General features: G+C 35.4%; 1 long non-coding RNA gene across 1 annotated transcript; it reads left to right on the top strand.

The window, feature by feature from the left end:
- The first annotated feature begins 2,157 nt into the window (after positions 1 to 2,157).
- Positions 2,158 to 6,213, top strand: LOC138348363 (uncharacterized). Its single transcript, XR_011220939.1, has 3 exons — positions 2,158 to 4,607; positions 5,188 to 5,265; positions 5,907 to 6,213. It is a non-coding gene; the product is annotated as an uncharacterized lncRNA (long non-coding RNA).
- The last annotated feature ends 10,370 nt before the right edge of the window (positions 6,214 to 16,583 follow it).

Below are 16,583 nucleotides of genomic sequence, written 5' to 3'. Positions count from 1 at the left end.
ATTTGTAGTTGACCTGAAATATTAAGACCACTAAATTTATAATTTTGAACCCTCTATAACGAAATGATACCTTGAATAAAGAAGACTTGATGAAAAAAATAATGAGATAATTGGATCGGAGTGTCATGTTCCGACACGGTATTATTGGATTGGGGTGTCACATTCCGATACGATATAATTGAATCGAAGTGTCATATTCTTACATGGTATAATTGGATCGAAGTGTCATGTTTTGACATGACAACATTAAAGAAAAAGAATCTTGAATGAATTTAATTTACTCAATCTCAAAGAACTCATTTTTCAGATGAGTATGTGTATTTGATATTGTAATTGATTGTGTACCTACGTTGGTGTTATGATCACTTATTGATGTTGTTTGTTTCTTTCCACCTGCGAAGGATTGTAGTTGATTTTATTTTACTATTTAATACATAATTGGCTTCTATTTTGTGTTGGCCGATGATACTTACTCAGATGTGTTCCTTGTACTGAACCATACTTGTACTTTGTTCATTTTTCTTTTGTAAAGTACAACACATCGACTTGGACTCGCCCTTAGCTCTAGCCAATCTTAGGAACATTAGAGTTTCAGGGTGAGCTATTATTTCTAGCTCATGTTGATTCTCTTATTCATGTCATGATGTCCTTAAACTTCGGACATGGACCATCTTATTACTTAGTTCAATATCTTCAATAATTTTAGACTAGTTGATTTAAAATAGATGTCCTTAATGTGATGACTTTCAGATTTTGGTGATAATAAGTGTTAGACTTTATATGCTTATTTAATTGGTTACTTCAATAGGTTCTGAGCTTACGCATTTTATTGTATTCATAGTTGCATTATTAATATATGTTGGGGGTTTAGATTTTTTGGCTCTTCTAATTAGGAGGTTGAGTGTGGCCGCCACTCACAACTCGTTTTGGTTCGTGACATATTTCCCTTGCTCCACATGTCTCATATCGTTGAATTAATGTGTGTGTGTGTGGTTCTGTGTGCTTGTGCGTGTGTGTGTAGAGATAGTTTCAAACTTTATGACTATGATTATATTGGGTAAGTTGTTAAACATTTATCGATAATAAATTATTTTACAACTGTCCTTTTATAATCTTACACGATTTATATTTATTTGTATATTTTATATATTAAAAAGATAAAAGTCATGCAGCTTACCACATGTAACACTTCGAGAATTCAAGCCGTGTTCTAGAGCCTAACATGAGTGCATAAGGTGTATACAATGTTTTAAGGTCAATTTACATGAATATAAGTCATTTAGGAAGTCTAGAAACAAAAACTTCCAAGAACGTCCATGACGTCCGGAAACTAGTTTAATGAGATATTAGCATGCCTTAGCCTATTTGACTACCTTTTAGGAGTCGAAAAATGATGAAAATTATTGGAAGGGTGTTTAACATGTATTAAAGTTAGTTCATAGTCGAAACGTCAGGGCAAAACTCTCCAAGGACCAAACAGGGGTCTTGAACAGGACCCTTGCATTTTGGGGTCAAAGATTGTTTGGGTAGTGTGCACCCACGAGGGGAATCGACAGTCCGTAGGTTGATCGATGGGGCGTCGATGCCATCTGTCTACCAAATCTTAGACAAATTATTTAAGGGCCTCTTTTTTACAGTCTCCAAACTAACAACGGATGTGCAGCACGGAAGGGGGACTGACCGTCGATTCACTCACGATCCGTCGATCGTGGTGTCGTCTGTGAGGGCTTGTTTTTACTGCACGTTTTAGATAAAGTTAATTAAATAATTTTCTTAGTTAGGAAGTTAATTAGGGGTTAGGGGAGGTCTAATTAAGTGAGTTACCCCCTATATAAATCCCTAACCTAATTAGTTTAACCCAAACTCACATAATTCTCAAACCCAAAACTCTTTTCCTTCTCTCTTCTTTCTCTCTCTAGTGAAGAACTGCATTGAATTCCAAGATAAGGGAGGGTTTAAGGGCTAAAAAGAGTCAATTTCCTCCATCAATCTTCATCTATTAGTAAGGTATGCGATCTCTTTCACCTTTGAGACCTCTTTCCTCAAAGGGTTCTATTAAATTGATTTCAGAAGTTGGATTTTCAAGTGGATTTTCGTCCAATACGAATTTGATGTTGTAAATTGAATTGTTTATGATTTATTTTAGATAATTAATAATAGACTACAATGTATTCTAACTTAATTATGATATAGCTTGATGGTTTGGTCTAGTTTGTAGAAGATGAACTTTACCCCTTAACCAAAGGTTGTGATCTTGATATGAATTGTATTGTATTGGTTCAATTGAATTGTTTATTGGTTGAATTACTATTAGATGATATTGCTGTATCAATTATGACTAAATTAGGAAGAATTATAGTCCTATAATTCTAGTTCTTGAGAAGTTGGTCTAGGTTATGAAGTATGTTGTTAATTGACCTAAGTATCTTATTTAAAGCTATGAAATACTGATGAATTGTGATATAGTAATTCAATTAGCTTAGTTATCATGTTGGTTATGGTTATAAAGTGACAATACACGCTATTTGGGTGGATTAAGGTTTGATGCTAATACGTTGATGAAGAATTATGAAGGAGACTTGGTAAGTCTTGTGATCCCTATTAATTACTTCAATTATGATTAATTGTGATTAAGTCATCATGTTGTATTGGAGTATGCTTTGTATTAGGATTGATAGGGTTGGTATGTTGTTGATTGAAATGTATTGACTAATTTTTTGAAGTGTTGACTAAGATGTAAATGTTCTAAGTGTGGTGAATGATTTATCGATGTGCCTTATTATGAAATAATATGTAAATGTGTTAACCTCACTTATATGAATTGTAATGAAAGGATTATACACATGGAATTCTTATTGATCTATGATGATGATGTTTATAGAAAGGTTAGACCCTATTACCTACAATAAGCTTTAAGGGAAAGGTATGTGTGCCACGTGTGGATGATTTGATTTACACTATTCTTACAGAGGCTCATAGTTCAAGGTATTCTATACATCCTGGTGAAACCAAGATGTATCGTGATCTAAAACAACATTTTTGGTGGAGCAGAATGAAGCGTGACACTGTTGGTTTTGTTGCCCAATGCCCAAATTTTCAGTAGGTAAAGTATGAACACTAGAGGCCTGGAGGGACACTTTAGAGAATGCCCATTCCTGAATGGAAGTGGGAAAAATTGCAATGGATTTCATAGTTGGTCTTCCAAAGACATTGGGAAAGTTTGATTCTATTTGTGTAATAGTTTACAGGTTAACTAAGTCTGCTCACTTCATTCCGGTTAAGATGACTTACAATGCCCAGAAGTTAGCCAAACTCTATGTCTCTTAGATTGTTCGATTACATGGAGTTTCACATTCCATAATATCAGATAGAGGTACGCAATTTACATCTAAGTTTTGGAAGACATTACATGATGAATTAGGTACTAGACTGGATCTTAGTACTGCATTTCACCCTCAGACCGATGGGCAGTCAGAGCCAACGATTCAAGTGCTGGAGGATATGCTTCGTGCGTGTAGGATAGATTTTGGTGGTCATTGGGATAAATTCTTACCCTTAGAAGAGATTTCGTAAAATAATAGCTATCATTCGAGTATTGATATGGACCCATTTGAGGCATTGTTTGGGAGGAGATTTAGGTCTCTCGTTGGTTGGTTTGATGCATTTCAGGTTAGACCTTGGGGTACTGATCTTCTGAGGGAATCATTAGAGAAAGTGAAATTTATTCAAGAAAAGCTTTTAGCAGCTCAGAGTAGGCAGAAGGAATTTGCAGATCGAAAGGTTAGAGACTTGGATTTTATGGAGGGTTAACAAGTCTTGCTGAAGGTTTCACCCATGAAAGGTGAGATGCGATAAGAGAGGTAAGCTAAGTCCGAGTTATATTGGACCATTTGAAGTACTTAAGCGCATGGGGGAGGTGGTCTATGAATTAGCCTTGCCTCCTGGACTGTCAGGAGTGCACCCGGTATTTCATGTGTCTATGCTGAAAAAATACCAAGGTGATGGAAAATACATTATTCGTTGGGATTCAGTTCTTGTTGATGATAATCTGTCTTATGAGGAGGAACCTGTTGCTATTATAGATAGGGAGGTTCGCATGTTGAGATCAAAGGAGATTATATCTATCATGGTTCAGTGGAAGAATCGGCCAGTTGAAGACTCCACTTAGGTGAGTGAGGATATTATGCAATAAAGGTATCCACATCTTTTTACAGATTCAGGTAGGCCTTTCTTTTTTATCGTTCAAGGACGAACGATGGGTAAATTGATATCTATTGTAACGACTCTTTTAGTCATTTTGATTACTACAGCTTTTTATTTCGTAAATATATTTTTCTGATATATTTTAAATGGGTGTTTTGGGTTATTCGTTATTATAACTATGAAATTAATGGGGTACTTTTACTAATTTATTTAGTTAATGGTTAAGAAAATAATATTATAATTAATAGTGGGTATCTTTTATCAGTATTATAATTAGATGAGTATAATAATTAGGGTAACAAATAATTTGTAAAGAAAAGAAAAGAGGGGAAGCGGAGAAAAGCAGGTGGAACGAAGAAAAATCACGGGAACATCAACAGAACATCGTGCATATATTTTTTTGGGTACGTTTTCTGTATAACTACTGAATTTTTAAATGATAATGCATGTGTGCCACTAGCCTCGTGACTAGTGGCTTCAATTGTGAATATCATATTATGAATTAAGGGTTAATATGCAAATGGTTGCTACTAACAATTTGGAAAAAGAGAATTTATGCATGTGTGCCACTGGTCTCGTGACGAGTGGCTTCAATTATTAATGTTAGTGGGAAATTAGGAAATTGTCTTCAGGGTGTTACTATTCTGCCACTAGTTTCGTAACCAGTGGCCTAATTTTAATATTATAAAATTTTGTTATGATATAAAAAATTAAAGGTTGATATATTGAGATAGATAATTAAATATTTGGTGTATTATATTATATGTTTATTATTAAAATTGTGCTAAGTTGAGGAATTAAGACTTACTCTTAGGTTTGAATTTTAGAAAATATATATATATATATATATATATATATATATATATATATATATATATACACACACACAGAAAGTTAGGTGAATTTTGGGTCTAGGCTAGACATAGAGTAATATGATGTCTGTAGTCTCGTTAACTTATAAATATGCATATATATATTTGATAGATTGGAAATGTTCAGAAGCATTGAGGAAAGAAAAAGTATTGTAAAAGTAGCTTGCGTGACTCCGATTCTATGGTGGAGGTAAGTTATGGTTTATTTCTATTTGATAGATAAACTCTAAATAACGATTGATATGTATTGAGTGATATTGTAGAGTCTCCTATGTACTTGATTGCGTGGTTGTATGTTTTTATTGTGTGGTTAGTGGTTGGCCTAAAATTATGAAAGTGTTGAATTTCTAATCTTGAACCCTCTCTATTAAAATGACTCCTTGAATAAAAAAGGCTTGCTGAAATAAAATAATGAGATAATTGGATCGAAGTGTCACGTTCCGAAAAGGTATTACGGGATCGAAGTGTCACGTTCCGACTCGATATTATGGGATCGGAGTGTCACGTTCCGACACAATAACATTAATGGCAAGGAATCTTGAAGTAACTTAATATACTTAATCTCAAGGAACCTATTTTCCATATAAGTATGTTGTGGAGGCATGAGTCCTCACAGGTGTGCTTGATGTTGTGATTCATGGTGTACCTATTATGGTGATGTTGTTGTCAATGGTTCATATGTTTGTTGCTTGCCACCTGTTAGGTATAGTAGTTGATTTTATACTATTATTCATTATATATTGATTTCTATTTTGAGTTGACCGATGATACCTACTCAGTACATGTTCCTTGTACTGACCTATACTTGTATTTTCTTTTTTGTTCTTTTAGGGAGTGCAGCAAGTGTACCATCGACTTTGACTCGCCCTCAGATCTAATCAGTGTCTAGCACATCAGAGTTCAGGGTGAGCTATTATTTCTAGCTCGTGCTGAATTCTCTCATTCACGTCTTGATATCTTTGAATTTCGAACATGGACCATCTTTTTACTTATTTTGGTTTCTTAAATACTCGTAGATTTGGTAATTTGAGGATAGATGTTCTTGATGTGATGATTTCCAGATTTTGGGGATAATAAGTGTTAAACTTTAGAATCTTATTTAATTGGTTACATTAATAAGTTTTGATCTTCCGCATTATTTTTGTTATTCATAGCTAAACTATTGGTAAATGTTGGATTTAAAATTTTTTGGTTCGCTCACCTAGTAGGTTAAGTGTGGGTTTCACTCACGACTTGTTTTGGGGTCGTGACTCTTACCATACAGTGTAAAATAAGTCTAAATCGGACTATATTTCACTTGTTAATAGTGTATCTATTTTCTTTTATATTATTTTGGAGCTTAAAATGATTAATTAATATGTAATATCACAATTGTTCTATCACTTAATCATAGTAAATTTAATGGGATTTGGTGTAAATATTGTGTAGCTTTTTCTCACTTAGATTTAATACTTAAACGCAAATTTAGTTAATAATTAAGTTAGAGTTAATATCTATGAATAGATGTTGTTGGAAAAAAAGTTCACCAACATAAAATCGAAAATACGTATTATTTTTGAAAAAATGGCAAATGTATAATATGATTTTTTTTACTAAAATTCGTCTATATTTACTTTATTTTGTAGAAGATAATTCACATTTAGAACAAATAAATTAAACTTGTATTGGTCAATTACATCACTTATGAATTCTTGTCTTTTGGAAATCAATTGTAACCCATTTTAATTATTGTCGCTTGTGATTTTAATTTGTAACCCATTTTAATAATTCAAATTTCAATAAATGAGTTTTAACATGTATCAATCTATATAAAGGACTTGCATCAATCTATATAAAGGACTTGCATTGTTGGTTAATTGAGAAGGAATTCGGAAAAACTAGCAATAGAAACATCATGGTTTTAGTAAATGTAATGTTTATGCCAAACAATCAAGTAGAGGGGTTAAATGTAGTTATTTCCCTTATCCACGTGTATTTTTTCTTAAAATTAATGTGTGCATGCGTGTGTGTGCGTGAATGTGTGTGTGCATGCGTGCGTAGAGATAGTTCCAAACTTTAGGTGTGTGACTATATTGAGTAAGTAGTTGATCATATATAGATAATAAATTCTTTTAAAAACATATTTTTTCCATATTATTTAATTTATAATTATTTTTATATTTTATGAATTAGAAAATAAAATCATGTGGCTTGCCACATGCTGAAATTAGTCTAATATCCTTGTTAAGAGTGCATCTAATTTTTCTTATATTATTTTGGCGCTTAAAATGATAAATGAATATATAATATCACAATAGTTATATCACTTAAGCATGATAAACCTAATGTAATTTTGTGTAACGATTGTGTATTTTCTAACTTACATTTAATACTTAAGTACAAATTAGTTAGTGAGTAAGCTAGAGTTTAATATCTTTGAATAAATATTGTGGGAAAAAGATTTCACTAACATAAAAATAAAAAAAATATTAATTTTGGAAAAATGACAAATTAAGTATAATTTTTTCTTTTTTTTGGGCTAAATTTACCTTTGTTTGATAATGCGCATTTATAACGAATAAATGAAACTTGTATTGGCTAATACATCACTTGTGAATTCTTACCGCTTGCAATTTAATAGTAATCTATTTTAATTCTTATATCTTATTATTAAATTGTAACCCATTTTAATTATTTATATTTAAATAAATGAGTTTTAACATGTATCTATCGATATAAAGGACTAGTTTGGTTAATTGAAAAGGAATTAGGCAAAATTAACAATAGATGAAGAAAGTGGTGCAACGTTTGTAGTCCAACTAGGATTAGTCTCTTATCTCCTAGTTTGTGTTGATTTTGTTATTGTACTTGTGTAACTACAGGACTCTTAAGTTAGAATCTATATATATTCACTCATATACATCACATATAATAATTGAAAACGTTTTGTATAGTATCAGAGCCCTAAGAAGTTTAAACAAAAGAATAATCAACTCAACAACGACATTGGCATGTAACTCTACTTGTACTATGCATGGAACATCATCCACTACACATAATTCATTTGTTACTGCTTTTCCTTCTCCCAACCTTGTCCATCAACTTCATCTTAAACTTATATCCTCCAACTTTTTGTTGTGGAAAATACAATTTCTCCCTATGGTAGGGGTTGTGGTCTTGATTATCATATTGAAGGTGATGAGGTGATTCCAGAACGGCTTATGGATAACAATGAACACAACCCTTCCTATAATTCTTGGGTTAGAGAAGATCAATGTCACATCTCGAAACCACACCCTAGAATTTAGGGTCAATCTCGGATTGCAATCGATGTACTTGACCTCTCGGAGGTCTTGTACAAGCTCTTAATATCATTCATCGCATATACATAGTAAAAAATAGTGCGGAATTAAAAGTTTTTACAAAACATTTCATAGTCTTTACAAAATATTTCATATAAAGTCATAGAAAATACTGCGTCTCAATCTCATGAAACTTAAGATACAAGAATACTTTTGGGACACGGCCCATACATAATACTAATATAGAGATACATGGTCTACTACAATACTTCAATAAGAAACATAAAGGACATCCATGCCCTCGAGTCAAATGAGGAAATACTTAAACTTCATTTGAATGATGCTACAATCTAAGACTTCACTTTCCAAATGCTCCTCACCTACCAACAACTATAGAGATAGATAAAATCATGAATTAGTACAACCACATGTTTTAAGTATGATATAATGCATGAAAATCATGAAAACGGACTTTTATTAGAAATATGTATTTTTTTCATTTAAAAATCATATTATAATCACAAGAAAAACATTTAACAACTTGAAACACACAAGATAACATTTAAACAATTAATTACATTTTTATGCCAACTTAACAGTAAGCTCAACTCACTGTATTGTGAAGGAATTCACTACTACAGTAAAGTTGCCTACCTCTTCCTTAGACACTTGATATCACGTAATCATCCTACTAAAAACTACCCTAAGACTCACTTAAGCAACACAAAGAGAGACCACCCATACAACATTCCTAAACATACCTAAATGACCCTCAAGAATACATATAATAAGACACATACACACTCACAAGACATCACCACATCAACGTGTGTATAATATGACATTATCATACCAAAGGCTATCAAAAGACTTACTTAAGTAAATCAAGAAGATAACGTACAAGATTGAACTCTTCAATACTACCTAAATAATCCTTAAGACTTCCTAAGTTTAGAACATATTTACATAATCAATCATTTTTCCTAACTAGAGTCATTCTTAAGACTCATCTAGGTAAGATACGAAGTAACCATTCCTATGCCCCTTCACACCTTAACTAGAAAACCATTAACTACTCGATATAGTACTTATTCATTTGACATACTTTCTTAACTTTCACAACCCAACCCCTTTAATTTTAATTCAACCCATTCCCCTTTCCAACTTGACCCGGCCCAAATCCCTTTCGCCAGCCCAAACTTCCATCCCATTTCTTTTCTTAAAACCGGCCCAACACACATTTTTAAAATCCAACCCAATTCTATTAAAACCTTGACCCGCTCCGACCCATCCCCCCTTTCCTTCTTCTTCCTCTTCACATCAACTCAAACCCAGAAAAAACAGAGAAAATCCTCCCCCAGACGCAAACACAGAAAAACGCCAACAACCCCACGCTCTTCTCCCTTCCCCCTCCATTTCGCGTGAATGATACAGAATGGCAGAGACTCACACCCTGCCGTTGTCACGCAGGTCTGCAACACGCAAGACGTCGCAGTCATCCTCGCCAGAACGCAATGTTCCTTGTGGGGTTTGACCCAAAGAGGAAACCCTGATTTCTTTCTTCTATTTAAACCCTTTTTTTCTCCAGAAAAGGGGGTTGGGGATTTAAGTGGAAAAAAAGGAGCAATTTTGGGTTGGAAAGTTTTAGTTGAGATTTCATTGTAAGGGTCTGCCGGAGTAAATTTCTTTCTATTTATCACTGAAATATCAAGAATTTCGAGAAAACATTGCAAATACTTTGAAAACGACTGATAGACGGAAGATTTGCTAGTGTCTCGCGTTTGAGTCTAAGTTCGGTGGTGGAAGCTTGCTATCCCACTCGTGTTGTTCTAGTTCGTTGCACCAAGAAAGGTAAATTTCCTTTTGATCTTAATTCTTTTGTCAGCTGAATGTTGCGTTTAGGAATAGGATGAAGTTTTCAAATGCCCCCTTATGAATTTAATGTTGATTTTATCCCTTTTTTCAATGCCTCTGTTTGTTTTACCTGTTATTTTTTCTCACTGATTGGATAACTAATAGACGTTATAGCACAAGTTTGTGTGTGATTTGTTTGTTTGGGTATAAAGTGTATGCTCTTTATTGTCGGAAATTGCATCCTTGAGATGCATGTTCAAGCAATCTGTTGTTGCTAATAGTAGTAGCGATCAAACTCTATTAATGTCATACAGTTAAACATGTCGTGTTTTGGATCGCTTTTTGTTTTTTTTTCTTTGTGTTTGATGTCAGCCGAAATGGTTTCCAGTAACTCAGTTATGCATAAGGGAAATTTAGTCTATCAAAATACATCTCCGATCCATATGATGTTTCTTTCCTTTCTTCTTGCAAATCATATTCGAATCATCCTCATGTTTGTCAGATATGGTAGTATTGATTTCATTGCTTTCCCTCTTTTCTTTACTGTTGATGATTTCTCTTACAAGCATCATAAATGAGTATCGTTATCCCTTTAAATCTTGCTTTGATTGTCTGTGTAACGTTATTAGTTTCTTCATTTAAATGGATTGACTTGTAGTTAAAATTGGTGGGGAGAGGCTGTTGAGTTCAAGTTTGTTCATTTCCTTTTGAAATTAGTATCGCATAGAGATACACTTTGGCTTATTCGAGTGTTGTGTAGCTGGTGCTAAGAAGTTAATTAATTTGATCTTAAATGTGATCCAATGTTGCAGTTGCCAAGTTTGGTTTTGCTGATTTATTGATCATCTCTTGTTTGTGGCATTTGAACTCGTTCTTTGATTACGACTTTAAATTTACATATCCATTTGTTAAAAATGAGGTTTTGTAGTATAAGTGTTTGATCACTATGATTTCTCCCTTAATTTTCTTTCTCCCTTTAGCATTTGCCAAGCTCATGATCACTGCCTGCCCTTTGCTTTGTTGACGTGTGGTTTCCTTTATACTTATTACTTGTTGTTCGGTCAATCCTTTTATCAGAGGTTAGGAGATATTATTATTGGATGCTATTGCTTATCATTTTATTTTATTTTTCTTTCTTGTGCATGTGAATCCCTTTCGAGTCCATGATGGACTCATCTCTTGCATTTCCTTGTGTCTTTCCCGTCTTTAAGTTAGTCGAACTGCTTGTTCATGGAGCAGAGGAGCCACAGCAGTGTTGCTGGAAATTACAGTTGCAGATGTTGAGAAGTTGTACACCAGCCATATACATGTTTTATACCATGATATACAGGTCAAAAATGCATAGGAACTCCGAGCTCAAAAATCTGGGATGATGGCAGTGAAAATACCTTGCTGAAAAGGAGTTTTCAACTTTCGAAAGTTGAAAAACAGGCTGATATACAGCCTGTATACATTTATATACAGGGACGACATACTACATATATGCTTAAAAAATATGATTGGCGGGGGAACGTAGAGGGAAGCCTATTCTAATTAAAATTCGGGATTAGGCAAATAATGCGGACGTAGGGTACAGCCCGTATACATTATCGGGCGATGATATACACTTGTTAAGTAAGTTTAAAAAATGATACAGGTACAAATACGCAGGTCAATACCGGGAAAAGTACGGAAAATATATATTCAAACAGGTGCAGGGCTCAAGAGGTCAAAAATGGACCGGATATACACCGTATACAACAGTATACATCGTTTGTATACCTTATGTCTCCTTTTTCAGGAAATTGGGCCAGCGCCCTTCAGTCCCTTTTTTATTAACAGGCCCAAGGGCCATTTGTTTCTGCAGGTTTTTATAAAAGGCCCAAATCTAAGTAAATAAATTAGGACAGGTGGGCCAAAGCCCAAATGAAAGAATTTGGGCAATCAAGCCCAAGTTCAAATATTTCTTTCTCTATTATTTATTTGTTTGAATTATTTAATATCTTGGTAGAATTTTAATAATCCCCTAAAGGGTAGCCATTTTTCATTATTTAAATTTTACTATTTTTTTTATTTACTTTTATCACTATTTAGTTTTCCTTAAATTAATTCCCTCAAAATATCTCCCTTTAGAAATAATAATAATAATAATAATAATGAAATAGAAAAATATTAAAATAAATTTTCTCTTTACTTAACTAAAATATTTTATCTTAAAAGTCATTTAGTCAAATCGCTGGTCAACCGCAAGTTAGCGGGCATCCCGAGGGCGTAACACCTTCTCGGGATGTACATTGAACTTCGAACCTTTTCAATCGATTTTAATCTGTTTTAAATCTTTTGAAATTTTTCTTGATTTTATCAAAATCAAGTGGCGACTCCATAATTTTGAAAATTCGATTTTTCTTAAACAATAAGATTAATTGATTTTTCAAAACCAAGTCATCTTCAAAACCATTTTTTAAAACAAAATAGCTAGTAGTATTTTTTTAAATAAAACAGAAATGGCGACTCCACTAGGGACTATTAAAGTTCTAACCACAAGATTTGATTGTTTGACTGCTTGTTTAATCTGTTTTATTTATTATTTGTGCGAAATAGTTTAAATCTTTCATGTATTGTCATTTCATGCATATCATACTTCCGTCAAACGACAATTATTTCATTTCCACTAAAGGACGATTATGCGGGTTCCCAGTCATTCGTTAACCAACGATTTTATCGGGGCACCCTGACGAGTGTAGTTGACTACTTCAGAGTCAACGATCGTTAATTGTCCCAGCCCAAGTAGTCCGCTTGGGTTACTCATTCCACTTTAAATATAACCCACTCTTAGTCAAACTAAGTTAGAGCGAAACCCAATCCCGAAAAATAGCGCATTGGCCTAAGACGACCCGACACCCAAGGAGTGTCAGGCCCATTAGAAAAGTCCACCTTGAGTCCCAAGAGACTACGGCTCGATAGGACGTTCGTGTTTGTTGTTTAAATTTGAAGGATGTATTGCGTGTTTAACTAGTTGTTATATCGGGGTGATTGAAAATTAACTAGTTGTATGTTTTTGTAGATGTCAAGTCGATTCCTTCACTTCAAAATGGTCACCCAGGCGCCTGATATCCTTCGAGTGTGGTGGTGCAATCTTAAGGAGTGTCAGAAGAGAGAAATCTCGATTTACTTGGGTCACTTACCTTCGATAATGAACTTCAAGGTATGGCCCACGTTTATTGAGGTCATCACCCGATTTTGGGACGATGAGAAGATGGTCTTTCGATTTGGAGACGTCAAAATAACGCCCACACTAGAAGAGATCAAAGACTGCCTTGACACGATTGGGACGTGTGGCAAAAGGAAAAAATGTCCCGACCATCACATTCTCCTACCAGATAGGCCAACCAAGACTGAACTAAGAGACATATTATTCCTAGTGAATGCAGATTGGTTAGAGACCCACGACATTCCATTAATGAGATTTTTCGAGAGATGGGGGCACGACAATTATTTCAGAATATTCCCGAAAGAGTTTTATGACTACAGTACCTGGAGATAGACTCAAACTATCGCTTTCTCTGCATGCCTCTTGGGAACTATGGTGTTCCCTAAAGACGAAGGAAAAGAAATCGACACCCGGGTAGTGATGGTAGTGAATGTCATGTTTAGAGGAGTCGGTAGAAAATCTGAATAAAAGAAATACTGCTGCTTGGCCCCAGTCATCTTATCCGACATCTACCGATCCTTGAGTCTGTGCAAGAACGGGTTCCCATTTTTCCAAGGTTGCAACATCTTACTCCAATGGTGGTTGACGGAACATTTATGTAAAAGAGACAGGCCCTAGCCACAAGAGTTGGCCGAACCGAGTCAAACAAGTCCTCTCGATAATTACGAATTCTACTTGAGTATCCGTAAATTTCCAATTCACACCACTAGGGACGCGTGGGCAAGGGTGTTTTATGATTTGAAAGAAGGAGACATACAGTGTGTGTTACCGAGCTTCAAATCCCAGATGATAGCAGCCCAAGGGGCCAAATTGCCATTCTTAGTCCTTCTCGGCATCAGAGGACTGCGTCATTACAACCCGACGAGAGTGATGCGACAATTTGGGAAAGTTCAAATCATACCCGTCCAAGGAGATGCCAGCTCTTTCGTGGTTGATTACAATGAGAACGACAAAATACCTTTTGCTAAAATTATCCTCCAGGAATAGGCCGGACGTGTCAACATGAAATGGGAGGTTACCGAAGACAGGTATGGAGCTGGGTATGTTGACGAATACCAGACATGGTTGCACAATCATTTGCAGGGTGTGGTGGATCCAACACCACGCACGGGTCGGAAAATCGAAGACGCGCAAACCAGGCTTCAGATTCACGCATACCATTTTCAACAAGAGTGGGATCGAAGGGAGCAAGAATTTCATAAGAAAGAGCAGGAATTTCAACAAAAAGAGAGAGAGTACCAGCTTCGGGAATTGGAAATCAGAGGGCTTTGGCCGTGACTGATATACTGTGGTTTCACGGTATAATTAATACTTTTTCCTTAAGTTTAGTGTGTCCGACAGCCTTGTTTGTGCTAATTTTGATATAAGTTTCTCTTTGTTTTGCAGGAAATCTGTCCAAAGCTGAATGCGGAGATTTTGAGAGAAAATTGCAGAAGATACCACCTACGGAGCTTATGACGGTCCGTCGTGCTTGTGACGGTCCGTAGGTGGCACCGTAGAGAAGCTGCTGAAGGAAGATGGGGAAGTCTGACCAAGTGTGGGATTACGAAGCTTGTGACGGTCCGTCATGGCTATGACGGTCCGTCTTGCAGGTTCGTCGTGAAGATCAGAGAACTGATCCCAGTATCCAGATTCCAAGAGTTGAAGTATTTTGAAACGAGACCCTCGACGGACCGTTGTGCCTATGAAGGTCCGTCACACTTGCCGTCGAGGGGAATAAAGAAAGCAGCAGAAGAATTGCACCAAGTATGGGACGACGGAGTTCACGACGGTCCATCATGACCACGACGGTCCGTCGCGTGGTCCGTCGACCCAGCCGCGTTTTGGCAGATTTCCAGTAATTAGAATCCTTGTTTGATTAGTTTTTTTATTTTTTATAAATAGTTCGAAAAACCTCGTTTTTGAGGTTAGACTCTGTGAAATTAAACATCATATTATTAGACTTTGTGTTTTGAGTGTTTGATTGTTAGAGATTCTTACAAGTGATTTTTGGTGATTAATCAAGCAAATTTTTGGACTTTATTCTTTCTCATTGAAGTAAGTACATGAATTCTTGTTTAACATATTTGAATATTGTGTTTATGGCTATGAGGAACTAAACTCCATAACTAGGGTTGTGGGAACCATAGGCAAATAATGAGATAAACCCTAGCTAAAATAACAATTCTAGAATAGTGTCTTGCATGTTTTAATAATTCTTTCGCTTACAAGTCTTTTTAACGGATGATCAACGTTAGAACTCGCCTTAATGCTACTTGCCGGACCAAGGAGGTAGATAATAGGAAAAGGATTATTAACATAGATTTAGTGTATACTATCTAATAGGCTAGTATTGATTGGTACGAGGTAATAACTTAGTCAAATATCGAATACAATGCTTAATATGAGGTAAGGATAAGGGTTAGAAAAGCAACACACGTAGCCGGACCAAGGTGCGGAGTGAGATTTTCTAGATGCCGGACCAAGGATTTAGAAATACATAACTTATCACTTTGCATGCAAGATACTAGGAATGAATTGTTATAGTTAGAATTTTCAAGTTATGAACCTGTGGGGAACACGTAAACCCTAGTTACTTTGATTACTTAATTAAAACCCAACATTAAAAGCCGTTAAGTGTCTCTTTCAAGTTCGTTAGTTATTTTTGCTCATTAGGAAATACAAACCCCCCCTTTTTATGCTTTTACTTTCTAAGGGAGTCATCAACCGAACAATAGTAATAACAAGTTGAAGTTAAGTCTAGACTATTTTCCTCGTGAGAACGATCCCAACCTCACTAGTTGGGTTATTTACTTGACGCGACCGCTTTACTTCTCATTTGAGAAGTAAGTTTGAGCTTAGGAATAAGGAAGTAATGGGGTGGAATATGGAGGGGGAAGTATAAACGGTCAGATTTTGAAAAGGGTCCAGCTGGGTCGGGTCGGGTAGATTTCATTAATCACGCGACGGTTCCCCGACGATGGTCCGTCGCACTTGCGACACCCCGTCGTAGGTTCCTTCGTGTGTGACCTTATTTTAAAAATGATAGAAATGCATACTTAGTGTGACGGATGCATACGACGGTCCGTTGCATTCGCAACGGTCTGTCGTTGTATCCGTCAGTGGCTACTGCGGAGTAGTTTTCTGCAGAATTTCCTAGTGATGTGCCTGCAAATTTAAAACCCATTTATAGAAAAAAAAAAT

The sequence above is a fragment of the Solanum lycopersicum genome, chromosome 1 (genome assembly GCF_036512215.1).
Source record: "Solanum lycopersicum chromosome 1, SLM_r2.1".
Lineage (NCBI taxonomy): Eukaryota > Viridiplantae > Streptophyta > Magnoliopsida > Solanales > Solanaceae > Solanum > Solanum lycopersicum.
The sequence above is the reverse complement of the archived record's forward strand: the minus strand, read 5'-3'. Positions and strand labels throughout refer to the sequence as shown.